The sequence below is a fragment of the Emydura macquarii genome, unplaced genomic scaffold (genome assembly GCF_026122565.2).
Source record: "Emydura macquarii macquarii isolate MOO-44397 ecotype Brisbane River unplaced genomic scaffold, CSIRO-AGI_Emac_v2 contig_212, whole genome shotgun sequence".
In the NCBI taxonomy this organism is placed as follows: Eukaryota; Metazoa; Chordata; order Testudines; family Chelidae; genus Emydura; species Emydura macquarii.
Genome location: NW_027130349.1, coordinates 12,067,733 through 12,080,052, shown reverse-complemented (window position 1 = coordinate 12,080,052; position 12,320 = coordinate 12,067,733). Strand labels below are relative to the sequence as shown.

General features: G+C 43.9%; 1 long non-coding RNA gene across 1 annotated transcript; it reads right to left on the bottom strand.

Moving 5' to 3' along the window:
* Nucleotides 1-497: 497 nt before the first annotated feature.
* On the bottom strand, nucleotides 498-11,637 carry LOC137151655 (uncharacterized). The gene is made up of 3 exons (XR_010919331.1): nucleotides 11,502-11,637; nucleotides 3,515-4,187; nucleotides 498-1,521 (listed from the first exon to the last, which is right to left on the bottom strand). It is a non-coding gene; the product is annotated as an uncharacterized lncRNA (long non-coding RNA).
* Nucleotides 11,638-12,320: the final 683 nt, after the last annotated feature.

The following is a 12,320-nucleotide window of genomic DNA, read 5'->3' as shown; positions in this document are numbered from 1 at the left end:
TTGAGACTTACAGTGTACATTATGTTTTAGGCACTCCACCTGACCTACAGGAGCTGACTGAATTAGAAAACTTTTGAAGTCTCTTTTGCATCTTAAAAATACTTCAGCTTCTCTATTTTATATGCTTTGTTTTCATAATCATTCTAAAAACACCAAAATCCAATTTGGAAAGCATTCACAACAATGTTTAGAAATGCTTACAAGGGTTACCTGATAATGATCTCAAGTAGTACTTTTTAGCTCTAAAATTATCCTGGGATTTTGAGAAGTTTTCACTTAGACCTTCAGTACTGCTTATTTGCCTAATTTAATTTCCCTTGATATTGTAAGTATGAGATTATATGATTAGAAAAGCCACACTAGAGAGCATAAATCACAGTAGCTATAAGAAAACTTAGAGAACAATCCAGTCCAGGGTACATTGATTCTAGTAGCAAAGACACAAATAGAGTAGATTATGATGAAACCTTTATTACAGATGAGTCCACAGCTCTCCTCATTTAATTTTATTGTGCAGTCAAAAAAAAAAACTTAAAGGATTATTGCTGTGTTTTCATGAAAGGAACACAGTCTCTTTTTTCTTTCGATTTACATGGTAAAAGTGTAACTTCTAAGTACCACACAACAATAACAACACTTTAAAATGATATACCACATTACAGCTTAAAAGCACTGTACAATCATTAACTACTCCTTACAACTCCCCTGTGCAGGAAGTATGTATTATTATTCCCATTTTACAGGTGACTAACCTGAGGTTCAGAGCATTCAATATACAGGACACAGGCAAGCAGAATCAGAGCCATGACAAGAACTCAGGAGATGCTTTCTCCCAGTTCCATGTTCACTCCACTACCTCATGCTGCTTTCTATCATAATAATGGCATTCTATATTCTCCAGTTTCTCATAATGTGGCTTACACTAGCAGTCTTCCATCAGCCAGGAGGATGAGGTAAGCAGCAGCCTCCAAGGCCCAACTCTATCTTATGCTATGAAATGGCAGGCAGGACACAGCTGTGAGGCCTCAACGGTAAGATAAGATCATAGAATCATAGAAGATTAGGGTTGGAAGGGGCCTCAGGAAGGTTATCTAGTCCAACCCCCTGCTCAAAGCAGGACCAACCCCAATTAAACCATCCCAGCCAGGGCTTTGTCTAGCTGCATCTTAAAAACTTCTAAAGATGGAGATTCCACCATCTCCCTGGGTAACCCATTCCAGTGCTTCACCACCCTCCTAGTGAAAAACTTTTTCCTAATATCCAACCTACACCTCCCCCACTGCAACTTGACACCGTTGCTCCTAGTTCTGTCATCTACTGCCACTGAGAACAGCCTGAGAACAGTTCCATCCTCCCTGACACCCCCTTTCAGGTAGTTAAAGGCTGCTATCAAACCCCCTCTCATTCTTCTTTTCTGCAGACTAAACAAGCCGAGTTCCCTCAGTCTCTCCTCATAAGTCATGTACTCCAATCGTTTTTGTTGCCCTCTGTTGGACTCTCTCCAATTTGTCCACATTCTTTCTGTAAATGAACCAAAAATGAACACAGTACTTCAAATGAGGCCTCATCAGTGCTGAATACAGGGGAATAATCACTTCCCTCCATCTGCTGGTGATGCTCCCACTAATGCAGCCCAATATGCCGTTAGCCTTCTTGGCAATAAAGGCACACTTTTGACTTATATCCAGCTTCTTGGCCACTGTAATCCCCAGGTCCTTTTCTGCAGAACTGCTGCTTAACCAGTCGGTCCCCAGTCTCTATAGCAGTGCATGGGATTCTTCCATTCTAAGTGCAGGACTCTGCACTTGTCTTTATTGAACTTCATCAGATTCCTTTTGGCCCAATCCTCTAATTTGTCTAAGTCACTCCGTATCCTACACCTTTCCTCCAGTCTATCTACCACTCCCCCACCTTAGTGTCATCTGCAAACTTGCTGAGGGTGTAATCCACCCCATCCTCCAGATCATCAATGAAGATGTTGAACAAAACCGGCCCCTGCGCTGACCCCCCCGGGGCACTCCACTTGTTACCGACTGCCAACTAGACATCGAGCCATTGATCACTACCCATTAAGCCCGATGATCTAGCCAGCTTTTTGTCCATCTTATAGTCCCTTCATCCAACGATATGCTTGGGGTCTATGCTTAAAGTGTATACCACCATAGTTTTGCTGGTCAAGGATGTGGGGAAAAAAACACCCCCTAGCAACATAGTTAAGCCAACCAAAGTCCCACTGAAGAGGTAGCTACGCTGACAGAAAAGTGCTTCTGTCAAAACATCATTTGGGGGAAGTAGTGTCCCCAAAAACACCTTCTGTTAGCATATGCAGTGTCTACAGTACAGGTCTATGCCAGCACAACTTGAAAGGGAACCCAATAACACTCATTTAATCTGGGTTACCTGTGCTCAGAGCACAATGCTGTGACTATACCATGAGCAGGATATATAATATATTTCTCCCTATTAATGTTAAATTTCCCAAACTATAGATCTTCACAGAGATCCTTCAAGTAGGTCATTTTTTGTGTGTCTTTCTTTCTTTCTTTGGCCAAATGTGTGCCTCTCGTTAGCCAAATGACTCATGGGGAAAGATTATCTCCTTTGTAGGAAATTGTGCTGCCTGTACCACACCTTGAAATCAGTATAATTTATATCCACTACTCTCTCCTCTCCCTTAGTGTTGACCTGGACACTAGGTGCCTTCAAGCTATTTCTCATTTAGAAGTTAATTTATTTGGTTACTGAAGTGGAATGAGAGAACACACCTGTGATCAAAGGGGAAGGTAGATGGAAAAGTCATCTCCATAATTCATCTACATGTTTAGCACCCTGACCCCTGACACAATGCTTCATATAGTTCTGGTCAGTTATTAGCTACTTTACAGCTATTTTTAGAACAAAGAAACTATTGAATAAGGCTGGTGTGAGCTTTGTTTCAAATAACTCCCTTAACAAGAAAATTCCCTATAAAAGAGCAGAATTCATAGACAGAGAGTTTAAGGCCAGAAGGGACCATTATATCATCTAATCTGATCACCTGTCTATCACAGGCTATTAGATTTCACCCAGTTATCCAGATTGAGCCCACTAAATTGGGTTTGACTAAAGTGTATCATCCCAAAAAGCATCCAATATTGATTTGAAGGCATCAAGAGATGGAGAATCCACCACTTCCCTTGATAGTTTTCTCTGATGGCTAATCACACCCCCTGTTAAAAATTTGTGCCTTATTTCTAATTTGTCTGGTTTCAGCTTCAAGCCATTGGTTCTTAATATGCCTTCCTCCACTACATTAAAGAGCCCATTAGCTCCCACATTTTCTCTCGATGAAGGTACTTTTGTTACGGGACATTTTACCCAATATTCCTGCCTGCCCCCATTCGGTTATCTTAGGCCATGTCTACGCTACAAACTTTGGTCAACGCAAGTTACATGGGCATAAAGCTGCCAAAGTGAGTATATCACTTGTTTGCATGCCTACTTGGCTCCTTGTATTTGCACTGCAAGTACTCACCAAGAGTGCTTATGTAGACAGGTATCCCAGCATGCAATTCACTACTGTCCATCATGCTGTCTTTTGAGAAGTATTGGCAATGCTTGGGGGGGCAGAAACAAGATGCCCAGGGATAATTGGGAGCAAGGGGTCAACCTCCCAACATGCAACTGTCTCCATCTCATAATGTCATTTATATCCCATAATTTTTAGTCTTTTTAAAAAATCCCACAAATCCATCCGGCCCTCCTCACTGTCCACCATCTCTGACAGAAGCATGATGCTTACACAGCTCTTCATTATTGTAAGCATCGCAAGCACAGTTCTTACAATCCTCCTGTATTTACAGAACCATATGAAGAACCAAATCAGTGGGGAACGTGATGATTTCTTGGAGGACCTGTAGGTCCACAAGTGTCTGCAGCATTTGTGTTTGCTGCCGGAAAAAACCCAGTATATCCTGGTGCATCTCCCTTTCCTTTTCCTTCTGGGACTCCTGTGCCTGTCTCCTCTCCATTCTTTCCTTCTCCAGGATGTCTGCCACGTTCACCCTCCCAGCCCTTTGCTCATGGTCTGTTGCAGCATTGGCTTGCAGGCTCTCATTGAACATGTCATCCTGAGTTGTCTTCTTTCTCTGGCTCAGGGCCTTCCGCATGTGTGCAGGGGCAACCCCACAAGGCTGCAATGGAAGCAGCTGCAAATAAAACACACAGAGATACCATTGTCCAGATAGTCACAACAGACAGCGAAAGTCAAGATTCAGAACTCCCTTCCCTCGCTCCCCTACGTATTAAACAAGACGTGCGTCTGCTTTGGACTGCTTGGTCTTGGGGTCAGTCACAGCACCAGCTGTGGTGAGAGCCTGGCCTGCCGGGGTGAGGGAAACAAGCAGGGAATTACTCGGTTGCCAGGAAACAAGGTGCGTAGGGCACCATTTTCGATAGGCGGTGGTGGCTTTAACTGATCTCATTCCTGAGGGTAACAAAGGCACAGACAGCACAGCTGCTGCTGGTGTCCCAAAGGCAGCTGGGCCCGTATGCTGCTAGCTTGTGCACTGCCCTGGGGCCTGCTGAAGTTATTGTCGACTGGCGTGGGAAAGTGTGCTACCATGGAAGAAGAAACGAAGCTGCCATCCCTAGGAAACGTCGGGAGAGGATTGCAGAGTACCTCCGTGAAAGTTTCATCGAGATCTCTCAGGAGGATTCAAGGGACATCCCTGTGTACTTAAACAAACTGCTCGGCATAGCCCATCTCCTCCGCCTAACTTTCCAGGTATGAAGGGCAGGTAACAATGCTACACCTCTTTGTTGTACTGCTACCGCTTCTAGTATGAGTCAAATGAAAAGTCAACAGCTGTGTCCTGCTAAGTTGGGGGCCCCCATCAGTACCTCACTCGAATGGGAAATACAGCTACACTCTGACCCGAAGTTCCTTCCCCTGCAACAGCTTCACGCGTGCGCAACTGCCAAGACTGACTGGACTGAGATGGCATCTCAAACAGGTCCTGACTTGCAGTATAGCTGGAGTCCGAGGTTGCGTGTCCGCTATTTCCTCCTCACTCTCACGGTTCACACGAGGGGCCTGTCACTCAGGTTCCCTGGAGATATCCATGACGGTCCACAGGATGGTGGCAGGGTCTACGCCAAGTGTGGCAGGCAGCTCTTTGTAAAAGTGGCAGATTTGCAACTCAGCACTGGATCGATTGTAGGCCTCCTCGGCCTTCTGATAGGCCTGATGCAGGTCCTTCGCTTTCATGCAGCACTACTGCTGGTCCCTGTTGTACCCCTTCTCCTACATCCCCTGTGCAATCTGCTCATAGATGTCCATGTTTCTATGGATGGTCCATTGCTGTGCTTTCACAGCCTCATCTCCCCTCAGGCCCTAGAGTTCTAGTATCTCCTGTCTACTCCAAGTCAGAGTGCATCTGGAGTGTGGAGCCAGCATGGTTAGATGGGCATTTGCACACAACAATGGAGAGCTGCTAGGTGTGTTCACCAAGCTGGACAATCAGGAAAAAGTATTTTAAAAATTCGCAGGGCTTTAAAGTGGGATGGGGGGCTTCTGGTCTCCATGACCCCTGAGCCATGGAGTACACAGCTGTGACCACAGCAGTCAGGGTCATGCATTATGGGACAGCTGCTGGAGGACTGTTAGGGTTGATACAAGTATAGTGTGTACACTCATGCTGTGTCAACCGCAGTATATTGCCCATGGCTCAACCCCACCCAGGGAGATGGTGTTACTTTGTCGCTGTAACAGGGCACTTGCATCAGTGGGAGACAAATGTAAATGTAGACATATGCACTCCTACATCAACACAAGGCTTAAATCAACCTAATTTTGTAGTGTAGACCAGGGATCAGTATCAGTTTCCTGCTTTTCCTGCTTTTATTCTTTAATCTCCAGAACCAAATCCAGGTGTCTCTTCACCTCTTGTAAATTCTTTCCTTCATTCTTTTCCTCAGTAACATATCCCTGTGTTTCCCTTGCGTGTTATTAGTAGGAAGATTTGAATGAAAACCAGTTCTTGGGAATCTGGGCTCCCTGCAGTCTACAGGGGAGCAAAACCACAGGAAAAGCTCTGCTGAGTCCATGAAGATGGGGAAAGGGATTGCACTGAATGTTTCCACCCCACCCTCTACCCTTCTGTCTGTTTTATGTGCAAAGTGCAGGATAAAACCATGAGAGGACTGCATTCTACTTAAACTAAAGCAAGTGTTTACAGAGCTGCTGCAGCTACAACTTAACTTCCAAGCCATGTGCATGCACATTGACTTCCTGGTGCCTCCTCCAAAACTTTCTCCACCCACAGCCCAGGCTCCATCCTGCCAAGTTCCCCATGCAGGTTGCCACCTTGTGTATCACCTTTATTTCCTTCCATGATAAATTTCTGCAGGCGGTTCATTAGCTGTGTGGCCAGGGGTAGGAAAGCACAAAAACCAGCACCCCTTGCTAAATCCCAAGAACACCTGAATAACTGCAATAAAGATAGTAGAAAGTAAACACTGCTTGCACTATAGCAGCATTAATGCCTTGCAAGATCTGTAGCCCCCTCAGAGGGCTCACAGAACATAGTCATGGTCTTGGAGCCAATGTATGTATAGCTCCTAGGCAGTGCTGCCATGACTAGGAAGGTGCAGTATTGCCAATCTCAGGGGTTAAAAATTCACAAGATTTTTTTTTAAATAATATATATTGAAGTCTTTTTATTGGCTTCCTGATTTTTGAACCTCTGAGGTTTACTCAGGTGACATTTTCAAGCTTTTCTCCATCGCCAGGAAGGCTAGAGAAGTATTTTATCTTTAAATTAAAGCGGAGATGCTGCTTTAATCAAATGACTCCAGGAGCCAGATATCTGAGCTGAGACCCAGGGGATCAGGCGGGCTTGAGAGCCTGAGCTACAGCCCGAGACGCAACATCCACACTTAGCTATACTTAGTACGCTGGCTCCAGACGAGTTAGCACAAGTCCATCTACCCAGTCTGACACTCCCTGCTGCTGTGGCAACCTACCCTAAGATAAACATCAAATACTATGAGGCTGGACAATTGGCAACACCAGGATGGGGACAAGACAGGGAGCGTGGAAGGAGGGTCCTGTCTGTGTGGCTGCTCAAGGATTCATGGTGGTAAGGCTTTGGATACCTATTAGTCCCTGGCCTCCACTAGAGATCACATCCCCTGCCTGATTTACACCCGTCCAGATCCCACTTTATATTTCTCCACATGCATTACTGCACAGGAGGGAAACATATGGAGCTTTGTTCTCAAGAATTGTATCTGTTCACTCTCTGACTTCCCCCCTTGAAGTTAGAATTCTTTGCTTGTGATAACATCATCCTTTGCTGTGGAGATTATTGTGATGCAACAGAGGATTATGTTACTTCAGCTGGGGAACAAGCAGCACGAACCAGGTTAGCCCCCTCGGAGGCAAAGAACAGGTTTGCATGCATATGTCCCCAATAACAAGAACAGGAGAAAAAAAATAGATAGTAAAATACCTGAAATGCAGGCTTGTTTCTCTATGCAATTGTTTGCACATTTTTCCCATGAGATGGTTATATGAAACCTGAACAGAAGTTCAGAAAGATATCTTTAGACAGAAATGTTTGGAGGCTAATACTAGAGGAGAAATGTGTTGAATTTAATATAGATTTGATTTTATTTAAATCTGCCAGGAAGGAGGGGGAAAGAGGAACTTTAATTTTACTTTTTGGCAAGAAGCCGATTTCCATGGAAAGTGGAACCTCTGAAACACTAAAATTCATTTTCTGTCCTTCGTGTGTAGGAGAACAACTTCTTTCCCTGCCCCCACTAGTGTGTGGCTCTCCTCTTCTTTTCCCCTGAGGGATGGACTATAAACCATGTTCATGTTTTTCTCCACAGGCCTACAAAAACCATGTGTTAGGAATTCCAGAGATGCTCATCGCAAATCCCAACACCTTTTATGTGAGAGAAAAAAAGGTCGTCCACATTCTTCCTGTGAAACCAAAGCCAACCAGTCTAGCAGCAAAAAACTGGCTGCCAGCACACAAATGAAGGCCTAACTACAATAGATAGACTGGGTAATGCAGTCCTTCCAATATTAATATTATATTTGCTCAACTGCAGCCTTCCCTTGCCCATTGCAGGGGCAAAAGGACCTAAATAAAATGTAACAGCCATGATTTTAGCGCACAGAGGAGGCAGGCAGTGGAAGAAGATTGGGTGCAACCGAACTCTGTAGTGCAGTTCTCCACAACAATCTAGGGAGCGTTGGGACATCAAGGTTATGTCTAAACAGCAAAGAAAAACCCATGCCTGGCCCGTGCCACCCCACAGGGTCCCAAAACCCAGACTCCAGCCCAAGCCTGGAAGTCTACACAGCAATGAAACAGCCCATACAGCCCAAGGCCCACAAGTCTGAATCAGACACCATCTGCTGGCCCATGCTACCTAGTTGCTGTGTGGTCGTACCCCAAAAGGCCAATGGCTCTGACAGCAGACCGATCTAGAAAACCTTATCTCCTCCATTAAATCAGCGTAAAGCATAGGGGTCACCAGGTGCCATTACAAACTCAAGAGTTCAACTTCATACCAACTCTCCATATTGACTGTAGACTTGTGTCCCCAACATCCCTATTCAGATCCCTTGCTCAAAGGCACATATATTCAGGCTTTGGGACGCTGTGTAGGAAGGGAGCATTTGGCTCATTAAAAGTGAAGTCTGCCTGTTGGTCTCAAGTACCGTAGGTTTCAGAGAATCTTATTTATCTCATAACTGAGGAATAACTGGTGACTTTTAGAATTAACGAGGTCCAAAAGTGTCATCGATGTATGGTCCAAAGTACAAAGTAGATACAAAGGATATGGACAAATGGAACCAGAACCTTCCCCTAAAACACAAACTTTTGAGGTGAGAGATTTTATTTTCTTGTGTCTCTGTGCTACCTGGTTTTACCTAGGATCTGAAGCAAAGTATTTGAATATCATTAAAATGGCCAAAATAAAGAAACATGGGAAAACTCCTGAGGAAGCCTGCCCTTATTAGAATTGTAACCCAATTTCCAGATCAAAGAACTTCACATAATGCGAATAAACTTAGAAGCATCTGCTTAGCAAGCTGAATTTTGGAATCTTTTAGGATTGACCAATCACTAATCCTGAGAGGGCGTCATTGGTTGATTTAAAAAATTAGCAGGAGCTGGAAAAGTTGCTGTCCCTTTAACTGCAAAGAAAGTGTGAGGGGTAAGTAGAGGGGAATACTTCATCAGCTAGCACTAATTAGCAATATTTCTGAAGCCTCAGCAGTAGGGTGACCAGATGTCCCGATTTTATAGGGACAGTCCCGATATTCGGGGCTTTTTCTTATATAGGCGCCTATTACCCCCCAACTCCCTGTCCCAATTTTTTACACTTGCTATCTGGTCATTCTACTCAGCAGAGAAACCGAGGACTGAATGAGCATGTGACCTGAACTACCTGCCCCCTATACTTCGGGTAGTATTTGGAAACTAGTATCCCCTTTATTGTGCAGATAGAGGACTTGAGCATGTTTACCTGAGATTTTGGCTCATCCTAATTTCTGTTGTGCATAGGCTTCCTGGACAAATAATTCTATGAATTATAGATCTCTAACACTGAGTTTGTGGCTCTTTTTAACCCAACCTATATCACTGGGAGACTTGCCAGTCATTAGCATGTGGCTTTCTCCACAGGCCCAAATTTGTATTTCATGAAACTTCAGTGACTTCAATGAAGTAACACTAGGAATTAACATTGCCCGCCTGCAATACGAGGTTTTAAGTACGCATGGTAGGTCAGGGAAATTTCCAGTTACTGTACATCGGCAACGCTGACAGCTTGGATCCATCTGTTTCTTTTTAAATATTTTAAAGCTTGTTAATAGTGCCAGTTTAGGTACCCGGGCTGTGTTGCCAACACTTGTGATATCAGAACTCCTGGAATCATAGTCATAAGATTACAATGGATGCTCAGCTTACGCTCCCCCACCCCCCCCCCCCCCCCCCCCCCCCAGCTTTCATGGCTATGGAGAAAAGCTTGAAAACATGAATCCAAAAGATTCAAAAACTAGAGGGCAAAGAAAAATATCATTAATGTCTCATTATTTTTAAGACAATGTCATGATTATTTTAGGGCCTGACTCATGACTTCTAAATGCTTGGGCGGGTGGTAATTCCAATATCCTCCTGTTATTGAAACTAATGTGAGACTACAGTGGAGACAAGAAGCTGGAGGGGGCATAGTGAAACACCTGAAGCCACTGCTCGGAATCAGCAGTGTCAAATTGACCTCCCATCTCTTTGAGGTCAAAAAACGGAGTTCAAGGTGTGACATTTATGGCCCTTTCCTCCAATGTCTTTAAGAGATTTTACTGAATTGAATGTAAATAGCTCCGGGGTTCATTGTGTTAAATGCGAAAGTTATTATTGGGAGCCTGGGTGATCAAAGGACCACATCGACCAATGTTGCAGACAAGAATGAACGCTGGGGACAATACATGTGAGGTAGATTTCCTGAGAAATATCTAGGAGATGAATGCAAAATTCCACACCCCACCTCTGCCTCCACAAAATCCAGCACAAATGCACAAAATCCAGCCCTTTGAAGCTATGCCCTGTCTGCTTATTTTCTGTTGCCAGGGTCCCAAGATCAAAGGCCCAAACTGCGTACAGGAGTGACTCACAAATTCATGGACGTGCATGTTCTCTGTGCTAAAAGATGTTAGGAATTTGTAACCACAGACAAACCGCTTAGGTGGGGTTGGAAGAACTGATCACCTGCCACAGTACTTGTTGGAATTGGAGCAGTCTCTGGTAAGCTTATCAGCATGCACACAAGGTTCTTTTATTGTTTTTAACGTTACTCTGTAAGGCTTTCACCTTAAGAATAAATGTGCTTGATTAGAAAGAGCTGTGTGATAACTTAGCTGTGGCTAATTATGCTGTTTATAGCCTCTGAGGAGAAAGCAAAGCAGCCCTGTTTAGGCAATCTGACTGCTGGGAACTCACTGTGTAGGCAGGGAACTGTGTGGCCTGGAATAAACCAGGTCGAGAGAGAGAGAGAGATACGCTGGTCTATGCCTAAGAGAGATGATGGCTGAGGAAGTAGGAGCCTTGTGTGGATGCCCTGGCTGGATTACAAAAGGGAAATACAGATGCAGTAGCCCTGAACTGTGGCACAAAGCAGTCCACTGTGTGACTGATTCCTCTCTGTGAGCTTGTTAAATATTCTATAGTACTTTTTGTCAAAAAAAGGGTTTGCCCACATCTCCATTCCTAAAACATTCTCTTCCTATGCTCCTCTGCAGAGTGCTATGGGCCAATTTGCTGCTAACCTCCTTCCCAAATATGGTTAAATTTCAGAGGTATTGTTAAAATAAAGTTTACAAAGCACTCTGGAATGTTGCAGGATGAAAAGTGCTATAGAAGTGTAAAATCTGATTATTGCCTGCCTCTGAGAAGTGACTGCATTTGCGTGATAAGGAGATTCTGTGTCAAGTTACTCACCTATTAGAAAAGGTATCAAAACCGTCATCCCTTTCGTAACAGGAGACGTGAACAGCAAGGGGTTAAAACTTGCTCGGTACCTCCACCACAACTGCTTACATTCTGTTGTTGGGGGTAGAGGCTGCTGCTTTTTGTGTGATCACATCTGCATGGCAGGTTTTCTCCAGACTGTTGGGGAAAAAAAAAAAGTAAAACCATAAAGCCTTTTAATCTCAATTGTGATTGCCAAGTAGATAGTGGTGTATAGAATTTTAAATTAGCTGCACTGAAATGGTACATGGACAAGTGGCTGCCCCAGTCACATGTATGTCCATGTGTACATCTACTTTTATGCAGATAGTTTTATTAAAGGTAAATCGTGAACATAACTAACTTCTTCTGGACTGTATTGAAGTACATAACTAAAGATTCAGTGGCTCAGATCCTAACTTGCTGTAGATCAGCTTGACAGAAATGGAGCTGAAAGATAAAATGCAGCTGTCAGAAGACTTATTGCCAATTAGCTGTAACTGCTGAATGTTCTTGAGGAAGGGAAAAAATGGCTAATCAAAGCAATAAGATAAAAATGAGAAAAAGAATCTATAAATCACAAAATCTCTTCTTAAGCCAAAAACTCTAAATTAAAATGCTCCTCTTAATAATGCACTTTATGTCTGATGTCCAGTAATTTGTAATGCATGTTACTGAATCAGAAGCACAAGAAATAAGTCTAGATCTCTCCTCAGCCGTTCCAGAACCCTGGCCAGACGTGTGTGTTTAATAAGCCCACAGACAGGGAAGACCATCACAGGTTAACTCATTTCTAGAACAGCAAAGACC